We start from the raw sequence: 18,082 nt of genomic DNA, 5'->3' as shown, positions 1-18,082 counted from the left end.
TTGTGGCTAAGCATGTTTAGTCAAAAGGTGGCGATGTGTTCTCTTCGTAAAGGGGACACGTCAAAAGGACGATGTGCGGATCAAGATGAATCCGCGTGTCCTTAAGCTCCTATCTAGACCTAGCTATTTAAACTCTCCTTAAGCCCTTGTTCCTCCTTAGACTTGTATGAAAATAAAACTTTCTTCAAGAGAGATTCTTGAAACTTGTCTCACTCTTCTCTTTCTTCAATCCGGGATTAAACCTTGAGAAAACCCTAACAAGCCTCGAACCGGGTTCGACCTTGTTAGAGACCGTATCAAGAGGAGAGCCAAACCTCTTGTGTCGTCTCTCGATCCATTCGGATTTCCCCCTCACTTCGTCTCCCATCTTTCCCCCTTCGCAACCTCGAGTCCTCTTCCATAAGTTCTCGAGTTCTCCATCAAATCATCTCAACTCGTCTCCATCAACGTTTCCACCGCAACTGCTCGTTCGTTCGTTCCGCATCCGTATCATACGATCGATCCGTTCGTGGCTTCTCGACGTATCTCCCAAACGGCTCGTTTACATCCCTTCAAACTCTGTTTCCCTCGTTTGATTCACTCCTAGATCCAAGGCCCAGAACCTTTACCGAGGAAAGTTCTGCCGTCTGAAAGTTGACCGAGAGCTCAAGCTGCGACCGTACCGTAGCCGAGACGCGACCGTGTCTCCGGGTCACATCAGCTTGGTATCAGAGCTTCAAAGCTCCTACAAGGTTGTTTCTTTCCAGAACTCTTACTTTGCGTTTAAAGCTTCGATTTTGAGTTTATTGGTATTAAAGGTTGCATCTTTTAGATCCATAGGACTCGTTTGTTCTTTTGGTTTAAATTGGTGCATGCTTAGGATTGTCATTCGTTCGCTTAGGTTGTTAGTTTTAGTATATGTTCTTCGTGTTCATATCTCTGTTCCTTTGTATTCTTGCGAGTTCACTTTTAGATCCTTAAAGCTAGTTTGCGTTTTATTTTTGTGTTTTCGGTCTTAGGCATAAAGCAATTCTTGTCGCGTAGCACTTTTACTTTTACTTTTGCTTTATTTGTTTTAGTCATAGGTTTGAATGTGTCATAGTTGTCTTCCATCTTTGTTGGTGAAACAAATCTTTGTGTGATCCTCTTGAACGAGTGAGACTCACGTGTGTTATTCTTTTTGCGAGGTTTAAATTCAAAGTTCACACTGCGAAGCCGAACCACGTCACCAACGACCAGTCCGTACGATGGCCGAAGAAGTTCCACCAGCGCCTCCAGAGATTGGTGTCACCCTCGCCGCAATACGTACTGGCCTAGAACAACTTGCTGACCGTCTCACGAGAATTGAACTTATGAATCCTCCTCGCGAAGTCCATTACCCGCAAGGCGACCACGACACGAGCCGGCGAGTGATCAGTCCGATGAAGATTTTGAAGCAAGGCCTAGCCGTCAGCACCGCTATGATGATCAAGACGACGAAGCTCCAAGACGTCACGAGCAAAACCACAAGATGATTCCACCCACATTCGCGGGCAAGTCAGACCCCTAGGCCTATCTTGAATGGGAGAGCCGAATGGATCACTTGTACTCGTGTCATGCCTATCCGGAGCTGCGAAAGGTCCAATATGCGGTGGCACAACTCACTGATCGCGCCCTTACCTGGTGGGATCGACTCGAGGCTGAGCAACGACGCAACCGCGACCAACCTATCACTGTTTGGGAAGTCTTGAAAGCGGAAATGCGAAGGCGCTACGTGCCTCCATACTACCACCGCGAGCTCCAGAAGAAGTTTCGGCGACTCACACAAGGCGCACGGAACGTGGAGGAGTATTACGAAGAATTTGAACACTTGCGCAACCGATTGCAAGTCGACGACTCCGAAGAGTCACTCATGGCTGAGTTCTTGGATGGGCTACAAGAGCGCATTGCGCGCAAGGTCGAGCGCCAGCCCTATCAAACCTTTGAAGAGTTGTTGCATCTCTCGGTGCAAATTGAAACTCAAATCAAGAAGAAGAGCGCCTCTGCTCCTCATGGCCGAACTCAAGGAGTTACGAATTGGACTCCTAACGCGTCGCCATCGAACCGATTGCCAGAGAAGCCCAAGGCGACTAGCGCGGACTCTAGATTTAAACCAAGGGAGCCGGCCACCAATGAGCACCAAGATCCGCGGCGCAACACCACCGACGTCCGGAGCCGCGACATTATATGTTTCAAGTGTCAAGGGAGAGGCCATTACGCTCGTGATTGTCCGAACGCACGGACAATGATACTGACCGAGGCTGGCGAGATCAAGTCCGACGATGAGGCCACCGAAGAGATTTTGCGAGGAGAAGCCGAGCTGGAAGAAGCTGTTGCGGAACCCGAGGTTGGAGAACTGCTCATGATACGCCGCATCTTGAACGCCGGTGTAGCCACTAATGACGCCAACCAACGTGACAACATTTTCCACACGAGATGCACTGTAAGTGGTCGCGTTTGTGGCTTGATAATAGATGGAGGTTCTTGCACTAACATGGCAAGTTCCAGTCTTGTCAAGAAACTTTCTCTTGGAACCACAAACCACCCTCGTCCTTAGCGCTTGAGATGGTTAAATGATAAGACCGTGATCCATGTAAAGGAACAGGTCACGGTCCCATTCAGTGTAGGTCCGTATAAGGACCAAGTCCTATGTGATGTAGTGCCTATGCAAGCTAGCCACCTCTTATTGGGGCGTCCATGGCAGTTTGATAAGCGCACCACACATTGCGGCCACACTAACCAATACTTTTTCGTTCATGACAACAAACGTATTTGCTTGAAACCCTTGAGCCCCACGCAAGTTCATGAAATGCAAGACAAGTTGTCTAAAGACTCGAACGATAAAAAGAATTTCTTGATTCAGTATGGCAATGTTAGAAAGTCCCTTAAGGACTCAGCCCAAGTGTTTTTGATGGTTTTTCGAGATGCGTTGCTTTCAGGTCTTGATGGCTCTCTAGAAGCCTTACCGGAGGTCATACGCGGCGTCCTTAAGCGCTTCGCCGATGTATTTCCCGAAGAACTTCCCGAAGGCCTACCACCAATCAGAGGCATTAAGCATCAGATCGATCTCGTACCAGGCGTGCAGCTTCCCAACCGGCCAGCCTACCGTGTCAACCCCGAAGAGGCGAAGGAGCTTGAGCGACAAGTCAAAGAGCTTATGGCGTAAGGCTACGTCCGAGAGAGTTTGAGTCTGTGCGCCGTACCAGTGCTCCTAGTCCCGAAGAAAGACGGATCATGGAGGATGTGCGTTGACTGTCGAGCTGTCAATAACATCACCATCAAATACCGGCACCCCATTCCACGCCTCGATGACATGCTAGACGAGCTTAGCGGCACCAGCGTCTTCTCAAAGATCGATTTGAAGAGCGGCTACCATCAAGTTCGAATGAAGGAGGGCCACGAGTAGAAAACGGCCTTCAAGACAAAAGAGGGTTTGTACGAATGGTTGGTATTGCCATTCGGTCTTTCTAACGCCCCCTCTACCTTTATGCGTCTTATGAACAATGTTTTGAGATCGTTTATCAACAAATTCGTAGTGGTTTATTTTGATGATATATTGGTATATAGTTCTAGCTTGACTGATCATGTTAAACACCTAGAGGCTGTCTTGTTTACTCTCCGCGAAGAGCAACTCCATGCAAAATTGAAAAAGTGCGTGTTTGCTGCTGATGAATTGGTCTTTTTAGGCTTTGTTGTGAGTTCGCAGGGCCTCAAAGTCGATGGAGAGAAGATACGCGCAATAGAGGAGTGGCCCACGCCAACGAGCATCACTCAAGTCCGATCGTTCCACGGCCTAGCAAGCTTTTACCGGAGGTTCGTGCGAGACTTCAGTACGGTTGCTGCGCCTCTCACCTCCGTGATCAAGAAGAACAGCGAGTTTCGATGGGGAGAGGAACAAGATAAGGCGTTTACCGAGCTTAAGAAACGCCTCACTCAAGCCCCCTTGCTCACGTTGCCTGACTTCAACAAAACTTTTGAGGTTGAGTGCGATGCGTTGGGATTCGGAGTCGGAGCTGTTCTGACTCAAGGAGGCAAACCGGTGGCGTATTTCAGTGAGAAGCTTAGTGGAGCTACGCTTAACTACCCTACGTATGACAAAGAGTTATACGCCCTCGTTCGTGCCATGGAGGTTTGGCAGCACTATCTATTGGCGAGAGAGTTTGTGATTCACACTAATCACGAAACTCTAAAGCATCTCCGCGGCCAGACAAATCTCAAGAGGCGTCATGCGAAGTGGCTGGAGTTCATTGAGTCATTCCCCTACGTCATCAAATACAAGAAAGCCAAGGAGAACGTAGTCGTCGACGCCCTATCAGAGGTCGACGGCTGTGTATACCAAATGGATCTATCCGGGAGTTTCTTGTTTGCGAAGCTCACAGTGGAGGTTTAGCGGGTCATTTTGGCATCACCAAGACCCTGGCCGTGCTCAAGGAACATTTTTACTGGCCAAAGATGCGAAGTATGGTGGAGAAGCACGTTGGCCGTTGCATCGCTTGTCGCACCTCCAAGTCTACAACTCACCCGCATGGCCTCTACATGCCCTTGCCCGTGTCCACCGCACCATGGATTGATCTCTCCATGGATTTCATCCTCGGCCTACCCTTTTTGGCGCATAAAGATAGTATCATGGTGGTTGTCGATAGGTTCTCGAAGATGGCTCACTTCATCCCGTGCAACAAGAACAATAATGCTGTGCAATTGGCGAATTTGTTCTTTAGTCAAGTCATAAGGCTTCATGGCGTCCCGCGCTCCATCATATCCGATCGGGATCCCAAGTTTCTTGGCCACTTCTAACGCACTATTTGGCGAAAGCTCGGGACAAAGCTTCTTTACTCCACCGCAGCTCACCCTCAGACCGACGGCCAAACGGAGGTCGTCAACAGATCAATAGGCGCCTTACTCCGCACAGCTATCGCAAGCAACAAAGGCTCCTAGCTCGTGTGCATCCCGATCATCGAGTTCGCGTACAATCAAGCGGTGCATTCGGCCACGAAAAAGTCTCCATTCGAGGTCGCTTACGGGTTCAAACCATTGATGCCACTAGATCTCCTCCCTATACCACCAAACGAAGCCGAGAATCAAGACGGAGTTGCGAGAGCCGAAATGGTCAAGGCATTACACGAGGAGGTTCGAGCCAATATCGAACGAAGGAACGAGCAGTACGCGCGCTTTCTCAACCGGGGTCGTAAACCGATGTTATTCAAGCCTGGTGATTGGGTCTGGCTACACTTAAGGCCGGAGAGGTTCCAGCAAAAGCGCAAAGATAAGCTCAGCCCGCGAGGAGATGGCCCATTCCGAGTCGTCGAGAGGATCAACGACAATGCCTACCGACTCGAGCTTCGAGGTGAGTTTGGTACGTCTACCTCTTTCAATGTCACTGACCTCGTTCCGTTTGATGTAGGTGAAGACGAAGATGTTTTGGGGACAAAACCTTTTCAAGGGGGAGGGAATAATGTGATCGCAGGACGCGACCTTGGCCAAGAAGACCAAGACACGCCGGACGCGACCAAGACGCCTGACCAAGACGCATCGGACGCGACCAGGGCAACCTCTTCAGACGCGGCAAAGGCTCCAACAATCCTTCCCGGAGCCACCACGCGTTCCAAGAGCTCAGCAAAGGCGGCCAAGTAGCGGCTCAACCTATTTGTCCAAACTTTTGTCCAAAGCCAGCCTCCCCATGAAGACTCCAAAGGCTCAGTCCGCTTAGTCTTCACTCTTACCCAAGAGTGAAGACGGTCAAATCGTTAAGCAAGGAAGTGTACTCTTTTTCCTCACTCCGGGTTTGTCCCAATGGGTTTACCGGAGAAGGTTTTAACGAGGCATGGAGCTAAACGCAATACGCCTAAAGGCTAAGTTGCTTCACGCGCAAGGCCAAGGCGGTTATCTCTCTTTCCCTCTTATTTTTGGTTTAATTTTGAACTTGAGAATATTCTCTTTTGATCCTTTATTTTTGTGAACGTTGGAGAGTGTTTGTGGCTAAGCATGTTTAGTTAAAAGGTGGCGATGTGTTCTCTTTGTAAAGGGGACACGTCAAAAGGACGATGTGCGGATCAAGATGAATCCGCGTGTCCTTAAGCTCCTATCTAGACCTAGCTTTTTAAACTCTCCTTAAGCCCTTATTCCTCCTTAGACTTGTATGAAAATAAAACTTTCTTCAAGAGAGATTCTTGAAACTTGTCTCACTCTTCTCTTTCTTCAATCCGGGATTGAACCTTGAGAAAACCCTAACAAGCCTCGAACCGGGTTTGACCTTTTTAGAGACCGTATCAAGAGGAGAGCCAAAACCCTAGCACCAGCACTCGCCAAGTCTCCGTGCTGTCAACTCCTTGGTGTCGGCTGACACTCACCTGGTGTCAGTCGACACCGACTCCGCAGACGCGTTCTGCTCAAAGCCAAAGCTTAGTTCATCGTCTTTCACCACCTCCAAATCGTCCAAAACTCATCCAAAAGCAATAATAAGCCAAGGGAACCACGAACCAACCAAAAACATACCAGGAAACAACCAAATACAGCCTTAAAACATGGAACCAAAGGAAACTCAGGCTTAGATCAGCCATGGTCATGCACTCACCTCTTTAGCAGGAAGTTTCTGGCCAAAACCGACGAATCTAACCTCTTAGAAAGCTTCACTCTCATTCTTAGCACCAGATCTCCACTCCACAGGAACAATCTCACAAACCAAGCCAAGAAATCTTCCAAAACTCTAAAATCCTCTAGAACTCTTTCTCCTTCCGTTTTCTCTCTCAAAAGCAGCAATGAGCGGCCATTCAAACCCTCAAGTCGACTTCTCCCTTAAATACTCCGGTTTAGGTCTTCCCAAACCGGGTCAATTCTAATTTCGATGATTTAAATCAAACTGGTCGAACAGGAAATTGTTGGTGTCGACTGACACCCTCGTTGGTGTCGATCGACACCTACCCCTAAAACAAACAATTTGGTTCACGGATGTTACAAGAAGACACATTAGAACAAAAAATTAGAGAAGTTTAACAAATCCGTCAAAGCTTTACCCCTTTGTATGTCTTTTATAATGCTTGGTGCCATCATAGTATTTTTTGTTTCTTTGTGGACATCAAGGAATCAGTGGAAGACATTATAGATTTAATTCTAAAAGCTTTGGAACACGACAATTTTCGAACACTACACAAAGTGGAGAGCCCCGACCGATTCCTCATCACTTGTTTTATCGATGGAGTTGAATTCAAGGATGCATTATGTTATTCCAGTTCATGTATTAACGTCATGTCAACCAAAGCAGCAAAGAAGATTGGCTTGAGACATTTACAGCCATTGGATATAGGCATAGGACTCACCAACTCTTCTTTTACGATTCCCGAAGGAATGATCCGAGACATCCATATGAGAGTCGGAACCGACTTTCAAGTTATAAACGTTGAGAAAAGAAGGTTTACACCACTTATCATTGGAGGAGCATTCCTAGCCACCGCTGGAGCCATCATGGTTTGACCTAACCGAAGAATGTCTTTCACCAACATCAATGGTGACATTTTCTACGAAGCTAAAACATTTATTCCAATAACTCGACGTTCAAGAAAAGAAGATTATGTAAGAGAGGCACCCGATGCCTATAATGGAGAACTAACCAAGAGAGCTTGTCTAAGGAAAAACTAATCTCCACACTACGCTTGAGAAGCGAGTTACGTCGAGCCAATGATGTTAAACAAGCACGCTTCGTGAGAGGCATCCCATGCCTAGTAAGTTTTTATTTTTAGTTTAAATTTTCTTTTGTTTTTAATATTTTTGCAAATTAGTTTTTTTTTTTAATTGTCTGAATTTCAATTTAAAGGAAGGTTCAACAAGGCAAAAATCAATAAGGGAAGAAAACAACCAAAACCATACACAACACACGAAAACTCCGTATACCATTATTAAACACGGCCATCTCGATTAAAATGCTCATGTAGCCAAGCAGGACCCCCCAAAGCAAGGTACGTATTCAACCTGCCATCACGTGTAACACTCTTCGCAATCGACCGCGCCACTCCGTTCAACTTTGCGGACGCGAGATGAACTGATACTACCTGCATTTGAGTAATGACCTGACCAATCTTATGTAGAATTGAGCGGTACTTCGGTCATTCCTGAGGTCTCTCAATAGCACGTGTTACTGCTCCACAATCTGTCCATACTTCACAAGAGAACATTTGTAAATCCCGCAAACTCTCTAGACACCATAAAAGACATTGCAGTTCTGCAGCAATTCAGTTCACTGTCGGGAGGAAAGCATGTCGGGAATGAAACAACACGTCACCAACATGATTCCTAAGTATCCAAGCTCCACCCACAAAGAACTGACTATTGACCCACGAGGCGTGTAAATTACATTTAAGCGTTCCAACAGCCGGTCTAGTCCATCTCCTTTGCGGAACCAAAACTCTTTCACCACCCAAAGCAGAAAATTGTTCTTGATTTTGTAACCTGTTATGTTTTAACCATTCATCTGCCTCTGCCACGGCACCCGCAATTAGCACATGAGAATCCTGAACCCTGCTACTAAAGACCACCGCATTGCGTGCCTTCTAAATCTCCCAAAGTATCCAAGGTATAGCAACTCGTATATTCGTTGGTATCTCAGTTTTGGTGAGTAACAACAACAAATAAGCAATATTCTCCGTAACTGATGCTGAAAAACCTTGGACGGGCAATGGCAAAGCAGTTGCAGACCACACCTCTTTCACAAAAGGACTGTGAAACAAAACATGTGACACCGTTTCATCTCCAATCTGGCAAACCGGAGAGAGTATATTAATTTGCAAGCCATGACTCCTTAAACATTCTGCAACCGCCAGAGCACCTGAAAGCACTCTCCAGAAAAACATTCTAATTTTTCGAGCCGTCTCTACTGTCCATATCTTCCCTTTCAGAGCATTCAAAGCTTGTGAGTTTTCTGATTCTCCACCAAACCCCTCAGCCACTTTAGATATTAGCCAATACCCACTTTTAACTGAATAATTCTCATCATTGGTATATGCCCACAGCATTCTATCCTGTAAGCGACAATCCGGAGGGAAGGATCTGATTTTGGTAACATCACAAAGAGGAAAAAGTTCCTGTAAGGACTGAAGGTTCCAATCTCCTTGATTGGTTAGAAGTTCATAGACTTGGAGATTCAGATTGATCATTTGTTCCTTGTGACATGGTCTCTTTGGAAGATCATCGAATACCCACTTATCCAACCAAACACTGGTATCCTGACCATTACCTATAGACTTCATTAGGCCTTTTTCCAGCAATTCTCTACCAAAGAGTATACTTCTCCATGCATATGAAGGTCGCTGACCAATTGTAGCCTCCATAAGCGATGACGTTGGGAAATATCTAGCTTTGTAAACCCGCGCCAACAACAAAGACGGGGCATCCAATAAACGCCAGGCTTGCTTTGCAAGCAGAGCTTGGTTAAACCGGCCGATATCCCGGAACCCTAAGCCTCCCTGATCCTTTGACTTACATATTTTCTCCCAAGAGACCCAATGCATTTTTTGTTTCTCTCAACTGCATTCCTCCAAAAATTAGCCATGGCACTCGTTATCTTCTTACATTGATGTTTCGAGAGCCGGAAGCAGGACATTGCATACACCAGAAGAGCCAACGCTACAGCCTTAAGTAGAACTTTCTTTCCCCCCAAGGAAAGCGTTTTCTCAAACCAACCTCTTAATCTAGAAGTTAACGGATCCGTTATGTAAGCTAACATGTCCTTCTTAGAGCCACTAAAGCATTCCGGTAGGCCTAAATACTTCCCAGCCCCTCCCTCTTGTTCAATACCTGTAAACAACCTAATAACCCTCCTCATATATGGATCTAGCTTCTTCCCAAAGGTTATCGAAGATTTTTGGAAGTTTATCTCCTGACCAGACGCATCTCCATATAACCGTAGGCATTGCAACAATTTTGAACATTCCTTCAAGCTGGCGCGACACAAAAATAAGCTGTCATCAGCAAACAGAAGGTGTTGGATCGACGGGCACTCCGGAGTAAGTTTCAAACCCATAAGTCGACCCTCATGTTCTGCCTTGTTCATCACATGGACTAGTGCCTCAGCACAAAGAATAAAAAGGAAAGGCGATAGTGGATCCCCCTGCCGTATCCCCCTCTCAGGCTTAATGAAACCATACTCCTTCCCGTTGATAAGAACCGAAAAAGTGACTGATCGCACACAACTCATTATCCACTGAACCCATTTGATATCAAAACCAAGCTTAAGGAGTAGTTCTTCGAGGAAGTTCCATTCTACTCGATCGTAGGCTTTAGACATGTCTGTCTTGATAGCCAAAAACTCCTAATTACATCCTGATTTTGTCTGAAGCGCATGGACCATTTCATGTGCCAACAGGATATTATCTGAGATGAGTCGACCCGAAACAAAAGCTCCTTGAGTATCTGATACTATCGTCGACAAAAACCGTTTCAATCTCTGATATAAAACTTTAGACACCGTCTTGTATATCACAGAACAAAGACTAATAGGCCGGAGGTTTGACATACTAGTAGGATTATGTACCTTTGGGATCAAGCAAATCTGTGTGAAATTCCATTCATATGGAAGATTGCCAGTGCTCCTTATAGAAATGAATTGACATGCCATCCGCACCTGGCGTCTTCTCCCCCTTAATACTAAACACTGCATTCTTTATTTCTGCTGCAGAAACCGGACGAGTTAGCTCCGCGTTCATTGAAACATGGTTTGTATGGTGGGTAATGAATGATGATGATGTATGCAATGGTGAGATATGAATGGAATGATGGATGGGTGTTTCAATTCCCCTTATGCTGTTGCAGTATAAGAGGTATCAATCCTAAATGAGTGTTTGTGAATAATTAAGATATGCATATGAATCTAAGTTAAGCCAAATGTAAAGATTGTTTGTCACTAACAATCCTAAAATGAAAATGTAAGATGTAGAAAGTAAAACTACAAAAACTAAGAGCTAAATGCAAGTAGAACAGAATTATTGCAGCTAATATGAAACAAGAGCAGAAATAGAAACTACTATGATGAACTAATGCAAGACAATAATGAACAGGACAATGAGTAAATGAAACAGAAATGCAAATAGGAATGAAACAGGACAATCACAAATCATAAACAAGAGTTCTGGGGATGAACTCGAGCAAGCACTCGACCGAGTGTAGGTCGAGTGGGAGGTCGAGCTGGTTAAATCCGGAAAACAGAGCAACACAATAAAAACAGAGCAATGCAAATACGAATCAAACAACAAGCAAGCAACAGGATTAAGACTTTCAAATCAATAAACAAAGAAGGCCATGAGGAGGGATTCATGGGCTAGACTAATGAATGAGGTTATCACACTTTGGCCAACAAATCTCAAGCAAAGCTTTAAGCTAATCTCTAGACATATAAATCTAAGACAAGTTTCTTCCACTCTCATTGCAAGAGTCAATCAAACCTATGCATCTCTAGACTTGTTCTCACAAAGTAAAGAATCTACATAAGCCGGCATTAAGCAATACATCTCATACCAAACAAGACCTCTAATCTCTTAGCAAGCCTAATGGTAAGCTCTAGATCTAGCCTTATCTATGCTCCTTAAACATTGGTGTGATGCTAAGATGCTTGAAATCAAACCCTAACCTCTCAGTTCAGGATTAGCATTAAGAACATCTAGCCTAGAAGAGATCTACAACAATCAAGCTTGACCAAAGCAAACAAACCTCAAACACAGCCTAGCCTAACCCATCCTCAAGATCCTAAGCACTACTCACATGAACACATAATGAACATCAAAGCCATAAACCCAAAAAATCTCGAAACTTGCATCAAATGAAAGATAAGAACAAGATCTACAATGTTGCAAAAGGAATCAAACCCAAATTCTTAATATATTGAAAGTTATGGAACCAACAATATTGAAGAATCTAAGAATTTTCTTAAAAAGGATACAAAATCTAAGAAAATAAAAAGGCAAAGGGAATAATTCCTTAAAAAGTAAAAACTAGGTTTCTGACTCTCTCTAAAAAGTTGCACACTTTGGTGGCTGCAGGTACAAGGCTTTATATAGGAGAGGAGGTGGAAGCCCTAAAAACACTAAAAGACAAAATAGTCAACAGCTCGGTCAACTCGACCTGTGCTCGGTCGAGTGGCAGGTCGAGCTGGCTTCTCTCGTGCATTATCCACTCGGTCGAGTCCTCCTCAGCACACGGTCGAGTGTCTGGTCGAGTGTGCGGTCGAGTTGGACTCCGGACCTTGTTGTTTCAGCCTTAACTCCTTTGCTTTCTCCTCATGATTGCTTCACTTCTCCTCAGCATTGCTTCCATGCTCCTTAAGCTCCAAAATCACCTGAATATGCATGAAAAGATGCAAATGCAATGCAACTAAACTCTAATGCATGATTAGTGCTAAAGCTACACAATAATGGCCTAAATGGATAGCAAAAGATGTGAATAAACTAAGGGAAAACATGGTGAAATATATGAACATCAACACCCCCAAACTTAGTCTTTGCTTGCCCTCAAGCAAATAAGCAAGACATAAGAAGGTAAGTGAGGTTTGAAAGTGGGATCTCAGCTCCTAAAGCTTGCAAATAGACCATCTAGAATCAATGTCCAAGTTACTAATACTATGATGCAAGTTGAATGAGCTGGACTTAAAGATTTTGGACAAGCATATCACAACCTTTATTGATTTGAGCCTTAGACATCCACATGTATTCAAATCAACCATTTCCTTTAACATTCATTCATCAAGAACATGGATCAATTCTATGCAATGCTTAAACTCATTTGGCTTGGTAATAAAGGGTTTTGAGACAATGATGGTCTCTTTTTAGAGTGGGGCTTGTCAATATCAAGGTTCTCTAATGAAAATAGATTGAGCTTTAGAAGAATGCTAAAGGTAAGAACACCTAGACACATACAAGAATAAAATCTTGTCTACCCAAAGGCACCCAAAGTGTTTATCCTAGCAATCTAAACCCAAATGATCCTAGTGCTACCCTTTACTTCTTCTTTTCTCTTTCACCCTTTTCTCTTTTGGTTTTCAAGTCTTAGGAGATGTTTCTTATTTGATCTTTCTAGTGGGATGGGGAATTCTTACTTATTTGCTATGGTTCTCTTTTCTTCTTATTCTTAAGACATATAAGCTTTTTGCTAGACTTTCCTTTTCTTTCTTTTTTCTTTCTTAAGCTAGAACCAATTTCAACAATACTTTACTTCCCATCCTTTCACTAGACTTTGCTTAAACACAATCTCCTCTTAAAGACTCTACCCTTTTTCTTTCTCTTTTCTTTCTTTTCTTTCTTTCCTTTTCATAACAGCCAAGTCCCAAACCCAACAAATGAACCACCTAGTCCTATCTAGTTCGAAAAATGCAAACTAGAACTACACAAGGTCTTACTCTTGTCAGTTCAAACCTAACACTTTCTACCAAGCTCAATCCCAAAAATAGGCCTCACACACTCAAGAATAAACAAGGCTTGAAAGAAGGTTTGGTTTATGGGTAGGGGAAACTGATTCTTAATGAGGAAATCAGCTACTTGGATCAACAAGAGTGGTAAAAAGGAGAAAGATGATCCAAATATGTATATGGTATCCATGAGTTTAAAGCAATGCACAAGTTGATAATTAAAAGTCAATATTAGGTTCTTATATGTAGGAAATGGTTTCAAATCACAACATGCTTCAATTTAGACCAAATACAATGCAGGAGTTCAAGGCTTGGTTCAATCTTATTCTTCTAACTACTCAACTAGTATCAAAGTACTATTAACTTGGGCATTGATCCTAGTCTAGTGAATAAGCTAGCTAACAAGGCAATACTCATCATAGATCCCTAATGCAAATATTATACAATCCTACATGAAACATGCTAAACAAGATCCTAATATGCAATGCAAACTACATGAACACTCTTTTTTTATAAAGATTTTTTTCAAAAATTTTCAAATTTTTATGGTTTTTCTATGCCTTAGATGCTTATGCAAGTGCTAACATGATGATGATAAAAATTTGAAATAAGAACACAAAACACAATGTTAAATGCTATCTCAAACCCTCCCCCAAACTTAAATCACACAGTCCCTTGTGTGAAAGAAATTTGTAAGAGGATTCAAGACTAAAAACAAAACTAAACAATATATGAAATGCAATTATATTTACAAGTGAAGATGATGTTGGTACCTTAGGGATTGTGGAAGAAGTTGTCCACATCCATCTGCATGCTGTCATAGGAGTAGTTGACAACGAACGTCATTATTGACAACGAACATCTTATTTATATTATTTTACGGCTAAGTTATAATACTTAAAGGAAAACGAAAGGTCTCGTAGATTCATATGACGGCTGAGTTATAATGCTTGGTGGATGACTTATAACAAGAAATAAACTGAAAGTGAACGTCTGATTTATATTACTTCACGGCTGAGTTATAATACTTAAAGGAAACCGAAAGGTTTCATAGATTCATATGACGGCTGAGTTAAAATGTTTCATGGCTGACTTATAACAAGAAATAAAAGTAAACAGCTGAATTTTATTACCTGACGCCTGAGTTATAATACTTAAGGGAAAACGAAAGGTCTCTTAGATTCATATGACGGCTTACTTATAACAAGAAATAAACTTAAAGTAAACTTGTCGTGTGTTGTTTCCGCATCTATCTGCAGAACTCTCCACCCTCCATCATCGGTGTTAAATACATATTTGTGTTCTTTACCTAATTACTGGAAACAACAATTATCGGAACTGGATCCATGAAAGAAAATGAAGAAGAATGAGGAAAATTAATAAGAATGAGTGTAATTAAAAAGTGAAAAACAAGGGGAAGAACAAGGTGAAGAAGATAGAAAACATGTAAATCCTTCACTTTTGAACCAGTTGAAGAACAAGAGTTGAAGGAACGACATTTCGTATTTTCGGAGAAGATGATGACATGGAATGATGACATGGATTATGCGTCCGAAGTGGCAAGTCAGCCACCAAACGAACATTTAAATCAGCCATCAAACAAAATTATAACTCAACCGCAACAAGAAATACGGTTGCAAAAAAATGGCTGCCTAATTCAGCCGCAACCGCAACCGTAAGGGCTCTTATACTATTACACTAATTAAAAAGCAAAAAAATGGCTGCCTAATTCAGCCGCTTAATGTCATAACTCAACTGAAAATTTGTAATTCAGTCGTATCGTTTAATAAGTCTGTCGTAACTGAATGATATTATAGTAATTAATCTTTTACTACTAAGTCAGTCGTAAAATGGCCCAGTTTTTCGATAAGTCAGCTCATCACGGCTGAGTTATAATACTTAACCATAACTCAGCCATATCCACATCTCATAAGTCAGCCATTGTTCATAACTCAGCCAGATTCAAAAAGTTAATTCAGTCGTGTCGTAGTGATAACTCAGCCAAAATTTTGACAACTCAACCATCAGATTAAAACACAGTCGTAAGGGCGGCTGAATTATGCTTATAACTCAGCCAGATTTCATTAAGTCAGCCGTAACTCTGGACTGAGCTATGCTCTAAGTGATCCATCCGCTCATAACTCAAATGTTTATCTATAAATCAGCCGCACCATAATGTAATTGTGACACCCCGGTTTCAGGGACATGCGGAGAAGGTTTAAAAGAATTGATTAGGCCACCTATGTCACCTTCGGTCAATGTCTTGAGAGAACTCCAGAGTTAAGCATGCTTGAGCTGGAGTAGTCTCAGGATGGGTGACCTTCCGGGAAGTGACTGTCGGAACTGTGCGAGTGAGGACAAAATACAGGGAAAGATCATGTGGTGTTTTGTAGGGACAGTAACAAGTCTTTAAGGCCTCCCGGACGTAGCAAACCGATCGTCAGATATGGATGGACGCACGGGCCTAGTGAGTGGACGTGAGGCCTATTAAAGAAGGTGGCCCCATGGACTGGGATTGGACATGGGGCACACTAAGAGGTGGCGGTCGGGGCGTTACAAGTGATATCAGAGCCGAACCCAGATGAGTGTGGAGTCGAGTGGGCTCACACCATCAGGGATGACGGACTTGGTGCAAAACGAGGATGTTGCGATCTGTTAGTGGGGGTGAATTGTGACAACCCCGTTTCAGGGACTTGCGGAGAGGTTTAAAAGAATTGATTTGACCACCTATATCACCAAAGTGCACTTATCTTTTCGGTCAAGGGTCCTGAGAGAACTCCAGAGTTAAGCGTGCTTGAACTGGAGTAGTCTTAAGATGGGTGACCTTCCGGGAAGTGACTGTCGGAAATGTTCGAGTGAGGAAAAAACTTAGGAAAAGATCATGTGGTGATTTGTAGGGACGATAACAAGCCTTTAAAGCCTCCCGGACGTAGCAAACCGACTGTCGGATATGGATGGGCTCACGGGCCTAGTGAGAGGACGTGAGGCCCATTAAAGAAGGTGGACCCATGGACTGGGATTGGACATGGAGCCCACTAAGAGGTGGCGGTCGGGGCGTTACTGTAACTCAGCTGTCATCACCTCTATAATGCGTTACGGCTGAGTTATTTCGATTTCTGACGTGGCGTCTGACGTTACAATGACATTCTTTGTAATTACGTTTTTCTTATAACATAAAACAAGAGCACGATGGGTATATTAAAAATATCCGAAATATGATAGTAATAAAAAAAAAATCTGTATGGTTCTGGTAATATTACCTAAAATGTATAACATCTCAATACATCTCCCATGAAAAAAAACAATAAGAGGAGAGAGAACTAAATATGAAATAAAGAGGGTTACAGATTTATTTTCTTTTCTTATGGGGTTACAGATTAATATAGCCCAAAATTTATAGTTTAAAAACTATCATCTCAAAAAAAGCATATTAGAAATTGTACAAAACCATTTCCAACAACTAGAGGTGTCAAAATGGGTTAAATTTCATGGATCAACTCAACTCAAATCAATCCAGGAATCCTAATAAATTCATGGATAAAATAAGTTAGTGGATCAATTGGTTTAGTGAATCAAATGAATTGAATTATAATGGGTAATGGTTTAACCATTTAATCTATCAATTCTATTTTTATTGAGTCAAATTTACTCAAATGTTTAAACCAGTTTTAAATAACCAAAAATATGTATGAATGCTTTGATTTTTCCCCAAAACAGCTACAACGTGATTTGAGAGTAGGAGAAAAGTAGAATTTGGATCGGATCTTCGCCGGAGTGAACCAAGCAGCTGGTTCGCTCCTCTCATATTCGCTGGATCTTTGCCGGAGTTCAGGTTTGTGTCTTTGTGTCCCCCTCGGTCTCTCTGTCTCATGGGTTTGATTATTGATTCAATTTCTCCTTTAGTTATTGAAATCTCGAAGTGGGATTCAGGTATTACGGATTAAATCGCTGCAGCTACACATTATCAAGACAGAAGTTACATGGAGACGTGAAGCTACTGAAGCAAGTCACGGAGGAGTATAGCAATCTATTATTTTTCCCTCTGCAACAAAAAGACATTTCTCTTTCTCAGCATTTCTTAGTGTTGTTATGTGAAAAGGTGTTAAGCAATGTCACTACAAAAATCAATTCTGTAGCCATAGTTACAATTTCTCATTTTCTCTAAAATCATGGTTAACCCATTTAACCATTTAACTCATCAAATTAAATGAATTCATGGATTAACTCAACTCATTTGTTTAAATGATTTGGGTGAGTTAATCATCTTTTCTGTTTATCTTCATTGTCCTATAAAAGTGATATATCACGTGGAATGCATAACCATATCAAACACAGAATACAACAAAAACACAGTAATTCTGTCGATTACACATTTATTTGAGTCTTCGTCTTTGAGCGAATAGATGAGAAAAACTACAAAATCTTAGTGATGTACGATGTAATAATTTACTCATCGTTGTTAGTTTAGTAGTTTACTATCACTAGTAAAAATCGTATATATAGTTACGAATTTTTGTTATGAAATTTTTTGTAGTAAAAAATAGCCACAGTATGTGACAAATTTGTTACAGTTTATAATTAAATTTATTTTGTAGTTATTTTGTGAGAAATTGTAGATATATAGTGACGGATAATTACCAAAACAATTTATAGTAAAATTGCTACATAATTTGTGACACATTATATTGTAGCGGTATTTCTCAC

This window comes from Camelina sativa, chromosome 12 (assembly GCF_030686135.1).
Source record: "Camelina sativa cultivar CO46 ecotype springtype chromosome 12, ASM3068613v1".
Classification (NCBI taxonomy): domain Eukaryota; kingdom Viridiplantae; phylum Streptophyta; class Magnoliopsida; order Brassicales; family Brassicaceae; genus Camelina; species Camelina sativa.
This window is presented reverse-complemented; position numbering follows the sequence as displayed.